Source organism: Alexandromys fortis, unplaced genomic scaffold (assembly GCF_014885135.2).
Source record: "Alexandromys fortis isolate MF-2015 unplaced genomic scaffold, M_Fortis_MF-2015_v1.1 scaffold_82, whole genome shotgun sequence".
NCBI lineage: Eukaryota > Metazoa > Chordata > Mammalia > Rodentia > Cricetidae > Alexandromys > Alexandromys fortis.
Genome location: NW_026067963.1, coordinates 1,153,648 through 1,169,749, shown reverse-complemented (window position 1 = coordinate 1,169,749; position 16,102 = coordinate 1,153,648).

Here is a 16,102-nt window from a genome sequence, read left to right as displayed (position 1 = left end):
CACCACCGCCCGGTTTAGCATTGTTCCTACAAGCCCCAGTTGTGGCTCTGGTGGTGATGGTGGGGCAGAATTATTTCTCTCAGGAGCTGAGACTGTCCTTCAGCGTCCACTGCTGTGTCCCGTAGTTAAAGCAGAGTTTTTCAGTAGCAACCTAAAGTTTTGTCAGTATTTTGTTAGAAGCTATTTTTTTAAAAAAGACAGAGCCTTATTCTCTTATAGCTTAGGCTGGTTTGGAATTCAATATGTAGCCCAGGCTGGCCTTGAGCTTTATAAAATTCTCTTGCCTCAGATTTCCAGATGCTGAGATTACAGACATGAACCACCATGCCTTGCTTACAATCCATTTTTTTCTGTTAAAAGTATTTTAACGGACTGAATTTTGTCTGCTTTTATTATTTATTTGTATTTTTGTCTATCTATCATTTATCTATCTATCACCATTTATTCATTCATTCATTTATCTATTTATCTATCTATCATCTATCTATCTATCTATCATCTATCTATCTATCTATCTATCTATCTATCTATCTATCTATCTATCTATCTATCTATCTATCTATCTATCATCTATCTATCTGTGTGTGTCTTTATGCTTGGCATGCATATGCCGTGGTGCATAAGTGGAATTCAGGACAACTTGGAGCGAGTCTGTTGTCACCTTCTACCATATGGTACCTGGGATATAAAACTCACATGGTCAGGCATGTCAGTCAGTGTTAGCATTTCATGGAGCAAGGTTGTTGGGTGTTACTACCCAAACTCACAGAAGGAAAAAAAAAAAATAAAGCATGAAGTTCCAAATCCAGACACTAGGGGGTGCTCTTGTAAGGTGAACGGAGGCTTCCCTACTGAAGCTAACAGTCTGTTGTTTGAAAAACATAGTCACCAAGTGGATGCTCTCATTTAGTAGTGAGATGTTCAACCTGCTAAGCATGAGAAACAGAGAAGAAATGATTCATTCGGATTTTTGAAAAGAGACATTACAAGGAGTAATCTTGGAGCCCTTAGGAATGTAGGACTTAATGGGGCACCATATTTTGTAGATTGGGCCCAGAACACAAGACATCATCAGGCACTCTGAGGGAAGTGGGTGGGATTCAACCCTGCTGAACATTTTAAGCTCGACATGCATACACACATATGTGCTTAGAATATTTTTTCCTTCAGATTGTGGGCAAAACTGAGTTTAAAATATTTTTTTTCTCTTTTGTGGAGAACACTGAGATGCTGTGCAGGCATGGAACCTTGAGTTCAGTCCCCAGCATCCACAGATATGCATGGTGTGGGCTAATGCACTGGGCAGGTGGGGAAAGGATGATTCCTGGGGCCTGTCCAACTACTATAGTGCAATCTGCCAGCCCCAGGTCCCCGTGGGAGACATTGTCTCAAAACACAAGATGGGGATGACACCGGAGGCTAGCGTCTGTTCTCCTGTGCAGATCCACACAGACGGAGAGCGTGAATGTGCACCCAGAAGAATCTGCACACACACACATACACACACACACACACACACACCACAGACTCAGACAGGCAGGCATGGACACACAGAGTCAGAAAGACAGGCAGACATACACACAGAGTCAGTCAGTCATTCATTCATTCAGACAGACAGACATATAGACACACACAGAGTCAGATAGACAGACACATAGAGTCAGACAGCCACAAACCCACAGAGTCAGTTAGACACACACTCACACAACACACATACAGAGACAGACAGACAGACAAACAGACACACTTTTTCTTCCTTCTCATTCGTCCTTTCACATTTTACTGACCCTGTTTGGAGAGTCTGGGTGGAAGAATGCAGTCTGGGAAGTTTCCTCTCCACTCACTCGCAATGTGTGCCGCATCCCTAGTTTGGGAATAGTTTAGCTGTGTGTATTGCAGAGTGCTGCACGGGACCAGGGCTACGGCCGAGGCATTTGTGGATCTGGAGTCTTGGGTTGGAGAGGAATGCTCGTTTCCACTTGCCGTCTCCCTCCCATTGCCCATGGCTGCCACCCTTTCCTCTCAGTCAGCACACGAGGCTCAGGGTCCCTTCTTCAGCCAGAAGGGTGGGCACTGGTGTTTTTCATGGCCATGAAAGAATCGTGACATATTTTAAACACATTAAAGTAGAAGAGAGAAGAAACTGCCCTAAAGTAATCAAACTAGCCCCGTTGAGTGTGTGTGTGTGCACATGTGTGCATATGTATGTTTGTAGTGTGTGTTTGTGCTTGTGTGTGTTTGCAGTATGTGTATGTGTTTGTAGCATGTGTGTATATGTTTGTCGTGTGTGTGTGTGTGTGTTTGTGTGTTTGTTCATGCTGTTCAAGCACTCTACCCCTGAGCTGCTTTCTCAGCCTTCAGGTCTCTTTAATAATGTTGCTCTGGTAGGATCTGATTTAGTATGAGAGGCAATTCAAGTTTTTTTTAAAAAAAAGTTATAGAGAGTTTTGATGTCACCAGCTCATGAAGCTTGAATTTTAAGATTCCAGGAGGGTTTTTTCTTTTGGCTTCTGTGAGGTAATGGGATTTGGTAATATTCAGAAATTCTAAAGGTGTGAGCCAAGTTCTTGACTAATCTATGGGTTCTGGTCAGTGTTGGCAATGACATCAGTTTTCTCTCCTCTTAGTCTGGGTAGAGACTTCCAGGGCTCAAGGTACTGATCAGGAGGATGCTGTCAATATACAAATCTCACACTTGAGGAAATTGTCCCCATTATCACCCATGAACAGAAGTTTGTTGATCAGAGAATCTAGTTGTTATAGAACCAGGTTCTGGGAGAAAACAAACTCCTGAACAGTAAGAGCGGACAGTGGAGGGTTCAATCTTCCAGGCACAGAGTCTAAGGAAGAAGGCAGACACAGAGGGCAACCTTTAGAAGGTTCTGGGCGCCTCGGGGCACAGGAAGTAAAGTCAGTCCGACAGGGAGTTTGATGGGAGTCAAGGACATTTTGCATCCATCCATAGCCTGCCTGGCTGGGTTCTGGGCCAGAGCTGGGCAATGCTTGGGCTCCGCATAGCCCAGCTTTCTGGCTCTCTCCCATGTCCTCTGGGTACCTGGTTTGGCCCCACCTTTGGATGCCAGCAGTAAGAGTTTTCATTAGCAGTTTGCAAGGTTTCCTGTGGACCATCTCATGGTTTAGACACCGTGACAAAGCCGGGGCAGGGGCATTCCAGCTGTGGGCAGCTGCCTCTGTATCTCCAGGGCGTCTCAGACTCTGGCTGCCCCCCATTTCAGGCTTCCCCGACTGGAGCCGTTCCACTCTTGATTTCCCCCAGCCAGCCGAAGCTCCCATTGGTGAAGTTATTTTTCTTTTGCGGTTTCTCTCACACAGCTGAGAGTCGTCCTGAGGCTCTTGGCTGGTTAAGGCTGCTCCTGGGAGGCAAGGGAGAGTTTAATTGGAAAAAGATCCCTTGCCTCTGGTGGTGATTATCATTCCTTCATCCAGGGGCGCGGTGCTGACCTCAGGCTGCCCCCCATTTTTAGTGCTTTGTAGGAGAAAGCCGTCATCAAACCCCCACCGCAGTTCAGGCTTCCTTAACTGCTGCTCCGTGGTTTGAAGCCGAAAAGCACCCCCTTCCCACCTCCATCCCTTCAGCCAAACTAAATGGTTCTGAGAAAGGCTTTAAAACCACTCTCCAGTGCTCCAGGTGAGGTCAGGGAGAGGGTTTTTAGCGAGGATTTTATTAGCCCGAACTTGGAGGCTTTCATCGTATTTACCAGGACCCAGGGCCTTCAAAAGCACATCCTCCCTGGGTGCCTCGGAGGTCGCAGCTGCTGAAGTGCACAGCCAGGGCTCACAGTTCCCTTCCTCTGATTGAAAGTGGGTAGCTGAAGGCTAAACATTTCTAAAGATGCAGCTCCCATGCTTAAAGAGAACATCTGGGCAGAACAGGAGGAAGAGAGGTCTCTAGGTCTGGGGACAGGGGGTCATAGGTCCTGCCTCAGTCTTGTGTCTGTGATTTATAGACCATGCACTCTGTCTTTTATGTTATTTTTTTTAAAGATCATGTAAAATTGTTGCAAAGGAGATTGCTTAACTGCTTGTTGGCCCAAGCTTGAGCTCCTCAAAGGCAGCTCAATTTCTTCTGAGCATCCTTTCTTTCTGAATCCTTGTCAGGGAGACTACCAGACCGGGGCTGTCTGGGAGAGGCCCCAATGGGCCAGCGGCTACTGAGAAAAGATCTTTTCTTCGTATCTCTGTAAATCTTGGTCTGTAGCAGATCTTCTTGTTCACAGTATAGCAAACCCACCAGGCCTGCGATCCTGACATGGGCCTTTCAAAACCATGAGGCTTAAAATGAGATATAGGTCAGGTGTGATTTGCTCAAAAGCCCCCGGTGTTCTGTGGGTCATGATGAGGCTTTTGGTGGAAAGCTGTTCAGGTTGTCCGCCCCTCATTTTTCCAGTCTGCTTTTTCTAGCAGAGTGTCAACGGCTGCCTATGTATCGTGTTTTGAGAAAAAGGGATGTTGCATGAATTGTTCGGGGAGATTGTCTACTAAGCACGGATATGGCACCAATGACAGAGCAAAGTGTCTCTAGGTTTCTCTTGGTGAACCAATGAGTTCATTTGGCTTACACAGAGATGCTTGGATGGTGGGTTACCTACAGGAGTGTGGGTGACCTCAATGCCCATATATCACCAAAAGGACTCACTCAAGCACACCTCCAGAGGTGGGTTTGGTTAACCTCCCATCTTGTATACAATTGTCTAGTTTCTCATGAGACCACAAACCTACATGCAGCTAGAACAGAATTACACATGGCTGGGAGGGAGACGTGGGAGCAGGAGGAGGCCAGACTCCCTGCAATCCTTGACACCTCCCACCCTCCTCCTGGGAGGGAGAGCCAACACGGCGGATCTGCAGGGTCACTTTGTGTCACCCAAGTTGCTCTGATTAAGATGATGGCGGCTATGTACATCATTTTGCAACAGGGAAGCTCTGAATATCTAAAGAGAGGCATTTCTTCTCCTCCGTTTTGTATGCTCTTGCACTGATAAAGGAATTGCTTTTTCCAGGGAGCAGCTGAAAATTCTGGAACTGCTGAGGGGTAAAAGACAAACAGTTACCCACTGGTATTCATGAACACTTTAGGCTGAATTAGTTTGGCTTCTAAGTTTTGCGTGGTAACTAGCTGAGGGCTAGCAGAAAAAGGAACATTTATATTGGTGTGTGCACAGACAAATGGTACCTGTGTTGGGTCCAGTGGATGTTCCCAAGGAAGTTTCTTCCTCTGAAGGAGTTTTCCTCTAGTCCCTCAAAGGTCCACAAGCCATCCTTATCTCTCTACTCAACTCTATTGAGTCTTGTGTGGCCAGCTAATTAGAGCGAGCCCCAGCGGGAAGCCTTCCATTCCACCTGTCTCTCTCTGTACTTGAGAATGACCTTTCAAGTCACTAATTGTGTGGTCTTCTTGTGGCTTTTCATATTTTTGCTTTATTTATTTATTTATTTATTTATTTATTTATTTAGTTGGTTGCAAATGAATCAGTTATTTTCTTGTTTAGAGCCTTTTGGGGATGAGGGTAGGAAAAAAAAATCTCTCATTTAAGAAAGATTAAAGAATTAGTCTCTTCCAGGGATGTGTCTGTCCCCTAATTGCTTGTCCAATAATGAGTGGTCAGCCATGAAATCATATATACACAACCACACTACACAAACTCAGCAGGTTATATTTATGTAGTTATTAGTATATATATATATATGTATATATACACAGCCAACACTACACAGACTCAGCAGGTTGTATTTATATAGCTGTTAGTATATACATATATATATTTACACACACACACACACGTAACAACAGAAAAAATGAGTCCATCAATTTGAGAGGGAGTTGGGGGCATAGGAGGGGTTGGAGGGAGGAAAAGAGAGGGGGAATATGATATAATTATGTTTCAATTAAAATAAACTAATTTTTTTCTAAATCTATTTCTTGGTGTGGTACCATAATTTGGGAGTCCAGGCTGTATTGGGCTGTTGTTAGCTGGCACTAATTATCATGATTCTTAAATGATAAAGTTATTATAATGTTGGAAACCAAAAACCATAGTTTGCACGTATGGGTGTTTTGCATGCATGTATGTCTGTGCACCACATGTGTGCAGTGTCTCTATGGAGGCCAGAAAAGGTTATCAGATCCTCTGGGACTTGGGATTCAAACCCACATCCTCTGGGAGAGCAGCCTCCGCTCTTAACCAGTGAGCCAGATCTCCTGTCTGACTTTCAGTACAGGCTGGGGTTTACCCACTACCAGAAATTCCCAACTAGGTCACTGATTTTTTTTCTCCAAAGCCATCATAACCACATTCAGTAATAGAAGGGTTAAAGCACTCAAGGGCCCTTCCACCTGTCCTAGGTGTGTGGGCAGTAGAAGCCTTGGGGATGGTGTTTTGTGACCCTGCCTTTCCTTGCTGAGCAGCGCTATTTAATGTCTCACTGGCAGCAACCCTGGAGTCTACAGACAATCTGGGCCCCCACCACCCTGTTTTTATAGCAGTTTTGTTTGAATGCAACTGCGTTCAGGCAGCGCTACGGATGTATTACTATTAGAAAAGTGGAGTTGAGATTTATGCCGAGATCCCATTTTCCAAAAAGCCTAAATTATTTATCATCTGGCTGGTTTGCAGTAAAAGTTCACTGGTCTATTTATGCATCCCCCAGCCCACTGTCAGGGCAGAGACAGTTACAGGTAGACGGTTCTGTAGACACAGAATCTGTGACCTGTTGGGTGGTCTTCTTGTCTTCCTCGATCTGGCTTCTCCCTTGGTCCCTCCTGGCCTTGCTTCTCGTAGCACCCCAATACTGACTATACATGAAAAAAGCAACCAAGGGGAGCTGGTAACTGTTCTTAAGAAATAAGCAAATATATAGAAAAACCCTTTGAGTATTTCTGACATTAAAACAAAGTTCAACAAACAGAAACAAAAAGCAAAACACAAGAAAACAATAGGAACCAAACAGGATTAGTGGCTCCTCATTTGCATCGAGCTGTCTGTGGTTCAAAGAGCCCATCTGGGATCCAGCTGACGTAAAGTCCCATTTGTCACTGCTGTCAGGATGGGAAAACACATTTGAAACCTTTTTGCTTTAAGAAAAATAGAAAGCTTCGCTGCACTTGACATTGAGCTGGGACTTTGCCACTCTCTGAGAGATGGCAGGTCTGAGAAAGACGTGCAAAATGAGAGTCAGACAAAATAATTATCCTTGGAGAGGAGGTTAGCATTGTGCTCAAACTGGATCCTCTTTCCAGAAAACCCGCAGGTCCCTAAACTGCGAGTAGGTTAGTGTTGGGGTCGCCTTTAGAAGCAGTCTGGAATTCACTTACCCACTTAATAGAGAGATCCATGTCAGGGACAAGCCAAAGGAAACAGAGATTGGCAGTTTTCACTTTTAGACTAGTGACTTTATTAATTTATTAGCTAAAATTGGCCCCCCGAGAAGCTGCCTTACACCGCTAGAACTGCAGAAAAAGATGATTGGCTGAGTGTGAGAAGAAAGCAGAGCTTGGCCCAGCACACTTGAGCAGACTTCAGCGCTCTTCAGTACTCCCAAGGATCTACTTGGTTTTGCTTGTGAAGTCCCTAGGGGCTCAGCTTGTTGGGAACCTGAAGATGGAAAACACCAGCCAGGTCTCCGTACAGTTCAGCCCTGCAGGGGGCAGGGGTGGGGGAGTGGAAGGGGTGAGGGTGGAGAGGCGGGTTGAGCCTCAGGGTGCTGAAAGGCTTCTGCAGACCTGCTTCCACTTGATGTCCTTGTATCAGGGGACTCTGTCTTCACAGCCATAGGAAGTAGCATCCTTGGGAAGCATTTATAACTCACTGACTTTGGTGTGCAGAGAGAAGCTGGATAGTCCAGGAGGCTCCTTCCTTGTTCTCCTTCACCCATGGAAACAATGCCAAATTGTTTTTGGAAACTCAGAAAGCACCATGAATCTGTTCCCGGATCCTGTTGGGCGTGTGCTCTTTTGCAGTGTTGATTTTAGATCTAGCATCAGGGACCTGTATTTCTGTTAGGAAAACTGGAAATGCTAAGAGCAAGGAAGGATGCTCTTCAAGAATTTTATGGCTGAAAATGCGTTTGGTTGGAGGCAAGAGCTCAGACTCACAGAAGGTTGAAGAAACATTTTTTTTTCTCACATAAGCTTAGAGGCTGACTCCTCCTCCTATTTTGTTGGCTCAGTGATATCAGGCTGGCATCTCTGTCTGTTGATCTCCTAGACATTTTTTTTTGCCATTCTTTATTGCTTCTTGCATGCAAGACCAATCATCCTAATTCCAAAGATCTCCTCAACAAACCAGAAAAATCTCCTCAACTAACCACTTGGAAAAGAGAGGTAGATGCCAGATACCCACGTCTTGATCAGGGGAGCAGAAACTTTCCCAGCAGCCCCTACCCATTGCCTGATCATGTCTATGTTGTATGACTCTCTTAGCTTATAGACGAGGCTCAGCAAGAGGACAGAGGCAGGTGTCAAAAACAATTTTCACAGAAGTTAAACTTCTGTGAAAGAATGGGTTTGTGCCAGCGTTTAATTTATTACTGAGGTAATCAGCGGGGTAAGTAAGGGAGATGTCACAGGATAGTTTGCTGAAATATGTTTGGCAGCTTAGAAACAAAGCTGGATGATGTCCAACAGGCCAGCAAAACCCTAACCTTGTGTTACCTTCTCAGATAGACAAAACCATTGGCGTCTTGTCTATAAGAAAACATACAGTTCTCAACAAAAATCACAGAACAGAACTCCAGTCACTAGTGTAGAAAATTGGTGCTCTAATCTGATAGGGAATAATCCAAGGTGAGGGCCAGGAGCCAGTGCTCCAGGGTGATTTTTCAAGGATGGGCACTTTGCTTTATTATTTTGTTTTAGAAGAGATTTTTCCTAAGACCCCTGAGAGAATTGGTATCTGGTCCATCGGCTCCTGTGCCTGCTTCAGAAACTATGTGCAGGTGGTGTGGCAGACACTAGAATTTGTTATTGGAATCTGAAGGTTCTTATTTGTTTCATCAAACATATCTGTTAGCCTAGGGCCTCAAGCTCAAGTACTGGAAAAAAATCCATACATTCATGCCCTGCTTTTGGAAAATGAAGCCCTCAAATCCAAACTTAAAACCATTAAATTTAAAGATATATTTTTATTAGAAATGGATTGTGTACCTCATGAAAAGATTTGCCATGAGTATTATATGTATTAATAATCACTTCTTCTCAACTAATTTAAAATATTTGATTTCAGCTTTCCAGAGCTTGTGGCTCACCTGGACTAGCGCATGCTTGCACTCTGAACTCTATAATTGTCCAAAGACACATTCCTTTTTGCTGTACTTACAGAGAGAGATTGTGTTTGTCAGGCTTGCTTTGAAACCCCCGCAAAGCTCTTGGCCACAGAGGTGCTATGGAAAGGATTTTCCATTGAATGAAGAAAGACATGTTCATCTGATGACTACTGGACTTTTTTTACTTTGCAAAAGCTCACTCAACTTGGAGAGGCCTCTTCACATACAGAGAATAAAGTTAACCGAGTTATGATTTTTAAAAGTTATGTCTGAATCACGAATCATGACTATATAGTTCCAAAGTCATGAAGAGATACAAATCTTAATTAAATTTCTTCTAAGAGGACATTTGAAACAGCGACTGGATGGCAGGCTAATTGATTCCACACCTATAGGATCATTGCTTTGACAGAGGCCTGATAGGAATAGTTTAGATTCAATGGGGATGCAGGGACGTGAAACATAGAAGCTAGCCAGGGAAGGGAGCCTGTCCCTCTTGATTATGCAATGTGTAAAGAGAAAAGTGTCCAATAGAAATGAGGATGAGGGCCTGGAAAGATGGCCCAGTGACCAAGAGCCTTTGCTGGTCTAAATTCCATTCCCAACACCCACATGGGGCTAACAGCCATCTGTAACTCCAGTCAGGGCATCTGATTCCCTCTTCTGGCCTCTGTAGGCACTGCATGAGCATGTGCACAGACAAATGCAGGCAAAATATTAATGACATTAATTCAAAAATAAATAAATCTTAAAAAGAAAAAGACAGAGGGCACAGTCCAAGCCAGACGTCTAGGAGTCAAATAAAGGAAAGGATTGTTGCTTTAAATGGAAAAGCTGGGCTGGAGAGATGGCTCAGAGGTTAAGAGCACTGATGTTGATCTTCCAGGGGCCCTGAGTTCAATTCCCAGCAACCACATGGTGGCTCACAGCCATGTATAATGAGATCTGGTGCCCTCTTCTGGCATCTAAGCATACATATGCAGACAGAACATTATGTAATAAACAAACAAACCAATCTTAAAAAAGGAGATGCTGAGAATTGACTTTTCATGAGTTCTAAACACCCCTCTGTAAGGGAAACCCTGTGGTTTTCAAGCATCTCAACTTCTCAGTTCAAAATCAGCGAACCAGACAGAGCTCTAAACATTGGGTTTGGCATTGCTTAGAAGGTATGGTGGCTTTGGTTTTCTGGGCTCTAAAGTTTTAAGTCTTCTTATGTGGGGATTAAATGTCCACAGACTAGAGAGGAAAGACACAAGAATCTTCCATGTGTGAGCTATCAGGAGTGGTCTGTAACGGGTGCTGAGGCAACTGAGAATTTACACTCATTTTTTTCAAAGCTGTCTGAGGTCCTTGTTTTCTGCTAGCTTCCGTGTGCTGTCTGTGTGGCTGGCACTTCCTTCTCTGCTCTTTGTTCCACGACTTCACCTGGAGCATTGTAAGTGTGTGTGGGAAGGACGGTGGAGAGGCAGCCCTGACAGATCCATCTGCTCCTGTTACACAGACCATCCACTTCTGCTGTTCTATGGATAGTGCGTTAGTCTGTGGAGACGACCCCTCTCACTCCATTTCCAGCTGATGTGTTTTAAAAACTCCGGCGCTTTCGATGGATGTTTCTAGAGAGAGACCCACTTCTTAAAAGTAGCTCCCAAGGAAGGGACTTTTGCTCCTGCCCAGTGTCCTTTTACTTTCTCCTTTGTTTTGTTCCTTTTTCCTCTCTGGAGAGCCCAGAGCATATTTTTTTTTTTCTGTGAGGGGCCTAATTCCTCTACCTTCTAATACACCATGGCTCCATAGGTGGCTCTGATTGGGGCATGCCCTTTGGTCTTAGGAGCCTCCACTTTGGGTAGGCACCAGCGTGACATTATTTAGCTCAAGGGGCTGAAATGCAGGCTAAGGACACTCTCTGAAGTCATGCAGGAAGTGGAAGACTGAGCCTTCCAGAACTTGGCCCCTCTGTCTTGGTCAACAGCTCTTGTGTTTATGATTTTTTTTTTGCCACAAATATCGAGACACACTAGACACATACATATGTTGGCTAGTGCAGCTCTCCTGTCAATTGTCATGTCTATCTAAAACCACACGGATGCCCGAGGGATGCTTTCTTGGGTTGGGAAGATGTCACAGAGAAAGCCTGGAACCATGAACATGAACCATGCTGGTGAGACAACAGCCCACAGGATGGCATTGTGACTTACAAACTGATAGAGTAAAAATCGGATGTTCTCCGTGGTGTTTTCCAACTGGAAGACTGTGTTGTATGCGTACTGAGGCCACTTGAATACACATTGCTCCTTTTGGGTGAGACTTTAAAATTTAAATTTTAAAATATTTTTTAAAGTGTTTTCTGTACATGGGAGTTTGCTGTAGGGGCCAGAGGCTTCCTGTAGTGCATCTGGCCATGCATGCTCATTGGCAATTTTTGTCCTTTGCTGTGTCTTAGTGTTTGGAACAATGTCCTGACAATACTAGGTGAGAATGCAGCAGATAAGGTGGGGCTTATTTCCTGCCTTTGATATGAAAGAGAAGGCTTTTTAAAGAGCACCGGCTGTCTCTCCAGATGACCAGGCGTCAATTCCCAGTACTCACATGGTAGCTCACCCATTTGTGACTTCAGTTCTATGGGTCCAACACCCCTCTTCTGGCCTCCTCGGACACCAGGAGTACATGTGGTACACAGACACGCATGCAGGCATGCACCTATACATAATAATAAAATGATAATAAAATATCTATCATCTATCTCTATCATCTATCAATCAGTCTATCTCTACTATCTATCTATCTATCTATCTATCTATCTATCTATCTATCTATCTAATCTATAATCTCTTTATATATTTATTTTTGAGACAGTGTTTCTCTGTGTAACCATGGCTGTCCCGAAACTCTCAAAGTCAGAAATCTGTCTGCCTCTACCTCTCAAGTGCTGGGATTAAAGGTGTGCACCACCATGTCCGGCAATAATAAAAATATTAAAAATAGATTATGTTCACGAAAACTGCTAAGAACAGAGCAGCAAACCAGGTTGTAAGAAGAGTTAAATTTAAGGTTTTAGATGAGATGCCCGGGGTGGCCTCATTGAGAATGTGCACCTGATTGAACATTTGAGTCTTCTTTCAAAATGAGTTTATGCTATTGCTTGCAGGGAAGCTTTAGCTGAAGAGGGAAGTGATGTGACCTAAAATTTAAACAGTATCACATGGTGGCCATCTTATAAGCAGACTTCACTCTTCAGATATGCGCTAAGGACAGGCAGGCGGCTAGGGGGTGCTGTGGCAGCACAGGAATGGTTTGCTGGTAGCAGGTGAGAAGCGTTCGTTTTCTCTGGTGGGTCTCACCTGTGCTGGGGGTTGAACTCTAGTCCTCACACATGCTGCACAAGCTTTCCACTACTGAGCTAAGTTCCTTCCCTTCTGATGAGTGCTTAATGCTTTGACCAAAAGTATTTCAGGGTTCATTCCAGAAATAACCTCACCTTCATCCTTGACCCCTCCACAACAAGCTGCTCTGCAGATTCTAAAGGACAGTGTCTAGAAGCTTACATTTAATGAGCGAGGGTTCGAGGGAGGGGCTGCGGTAAGGATGGAGTGAAAGACAGAAAATGGCAAGACTTGTTCCAGTTCTGGTTCCAGACATTTCACCATTTGTTAAGGACAATGCAACCTCCTAGCAAGCTCTCTGGCTTTCAGCTTGCCTGCCTGCCTGCCTGCCTGCCTGCCTGCCTGCCTCCCTCCCTCCCTCCTCCCCTCCTTCCCTCCCTCTCTCCTTCTCTCTCTCTCTCTCTCTCTCTCTCTCTCTCTCTTTCTCTNTCTCTCTCTCTCTCTCTCTCTCTCTCTCTCTCTCTCTCTCTCTCTCTCTCTCTCTCTCTCTCTCATTTCTTCCTCTTCCTCTCGGCAGAAATCATTTAGCAGCCTCTAGCATTAGGTTTTCATTATGAGTCTCGGAGAGTGAGCTATATCACCTGTTGGCTAGTAGTGTGTGCCTGGTACCTGTTATTTGCTACTGATGTAAAGTTGACAAGACACAGCAAGAGCATCCTAGATGCTTGGGTCATGCAGGTGCCTATGCAAACAGTCTTGACTAAAGGTCATCGGTGCGCTGGGGATGAATGCTTACCTCAGCTCTGGAATGTCAGAGGGAGGGTCCTGGAGAGAGAAGGGCAGAAAAATGAGTTGCTTTGGTGAAATCAGAGGTGTTGGATGATAGTACCTCAGGCTAGAGAGCAGAGTGTGCTAAGGCTGGGAGGTGAGAAGAGATGCATCCGGAGTGCCTCAAGCCAAAGATGCTGGGAAGCAGCTGAAGGCGAGGCCAGACTAGAGAAATAGACATCCACACGCCGCAGGACTCCACAAAGTGAGACTGCCATCTGCTTCCTATCCCGGGACCTTTTTATTTTGTTTGAGCTGCATGGATTTTTCTTGTCTTCTATCAGTAAATGTGTCAGAAATGAATCAAGAGCAAATTTGGGCTCAGTGTCAGCTACTGCCGATTTCCTTCTGGTATAGAAACCGCTGTTCTTCACTTGCCTACTTGAAGTTTGCATCTATAGTTAATTCTTTCCTGGTGTATAGAAAGAGTCCTACCGCGGAGGTTCCAGCTTTTTGTAGGGAAGATGAGAACAAGACACAATTACATGTGTTACTGGTGAGTCTATTTTCTTTTGGGTCTTTTATTTCTGTTTTTTTTTTTGTTTTGGATTACTCTTTTTTATTTTTTGCATCAAAGGAGGAATTCTGCTTTGTGTGGGTCCTAGACAGACACAGAGTCACTTACAAAGACTCGATAAAGGATGGGCACTCCAGATGAAGAAAAACGGCAAACTTCTTCAGTCCAGTAAAATCTAGTATAAAAACTACTTGAAAAATACTTAGCATGTTTTTTTCTTAACCTTCCCTCCCACAATTCTCTTTGGGCTTCCAGTTCTCCTTCTTGCCCCCCCTGAAGTCAGAACAGATGTTCAGTTGTTAGTTTGATACTAGAAATTTTATATCTGGAAGCAAATTTGAGATTATATTTGGACTGTAGACCATCATCTAACACTGAGCATTGCCCACCGGTAAGGAAGTAAACCTGGCGAGGTTTTAGAACTTGTCTAAGGACACCTGTCCTGCAGGATACAGAGCCCAGATGAGTCCTCAGAGGGGACTCCGTCTGATTTGGAGACGAGAGCCCATTCTTTTCAATTGTTGACACTCTCCACCAAGTGATGAAAAACAATCGTCTCAAGATCCAGTGGGCTTTTATTTGACATGTTTACTTGTTCAAAGCACCAGGTGGTTCCAAGCCTTTGTTAAGGTAATTGATCCCTAGACATTTATCCAAACTCATAAAATAGGGAGAATGGTATAAATCCTGATGGAGCTTTGGAAAGTAGCTAGCCACTGGGCACTAAGTCTTTGCTACTTCTGTGACTTGCTCTTAGTCTTTGTATCTGTCTCTATGTACCTAGGTTTCAAATAATAGAAAACTGTAAATATTTCTACCTGTAGATATCTATCAATGGGTTTCTATCACTCATCTATAACCTCCTAATTATCTATCTTATCTTTAATCTATCTTTATAACTATCATGTATATATCTGTCTATCATCTGTATCTATCTTTATTACCTATTTACTTTTGCCACTTACCAATATATCTACCTAGCTATTCATCTATCTATCTATCTATCTATCTATCTATCTATCTATCATCTATCTATCTATCTATCTATCTATCTATCTATCTATCTATCTATGTCTCTCATCTACTTCCTTTTGCTTGCATCAAGAGAAGCTTGCTTGTGACCCAGGATTTTCTAACTCATTCTAGCTGTGTTAAAAGGCTCAATGAGAGTTTTTGATTTTCATGCTGAACTCTGCAGCAATTTACAGCAGGTCAATTATGGTTTATCTCATGGAGTTCCTGCTGAGGTAGGACTGAGCCAGCAAACATGGGACTTGGGTAGGAAATAGGAGATGCTTCTCTTTTGAGGGGGCGAGAATAGCTACGGCTTATCCTGTCATTATTGCACTCTGGTGAGCTTTTTTTATGAAAGGTTGCTTTGAATCTTCAGGCCAGGACCTATTTTGTGATCATTATAGCTTTTCAAGTCCTGATATCTACTTATCTCTTCAGTAGGCGCCTGTGCGCGTTAGAATTTTAACTCTTTCTGATGCTGTGGTAAGTAGGCTAGCAGTGGGGTGCCATCAGAGCTATTTCTTCTTGGGGCGGCAAAGAGATAAAGGCTCTTAGTCAGTCCACACAGTCTAGGCTCATATTAGCTACTGCAGACAGTCTTAGAGCTTTAAACACAATTAAAGGTGCAATTAAAGGTGACAGGTTTTTTAAGCCTGTCAAAACCAAGCAAGGTTTATAAAATAGGCTTTACTATTATTTATCATAAAGGAAACAGAAAGCTCCCAACGTTAGGATGAATAACAAGGCTCAGAGGAAGCTGCTTATAGATGAACAGACCACAATGCCAAATCAATCCTGTCTGCGGTTTCTGCTCAGCGCTTGAGATGCTGGGTGCTCCTTCTGGAAGGTTTGAGTGAGTCTGTGACATTCTGTCACCTTCTTTACAACATTCCACATCACTCTGTTAGGATAGACTAGGTCTGAAGCTATGGCAACAAACAGTCCTTATCAGTTGGCTGATACAACGAACATTTAGTTAATGCGCATGCTACACTATCAGTGAGACCCAACGGGGAAGCTCTGTTTGTCACAGTCCCTCAGAACTTGGGGCTGATGGGATTCCAATTCGGTGTGCACCTCCATGATCCCCAGGAAGGGTAGAAGGAGTTAGACAGAGTTTGTGCTCCTGCCTGGCAGG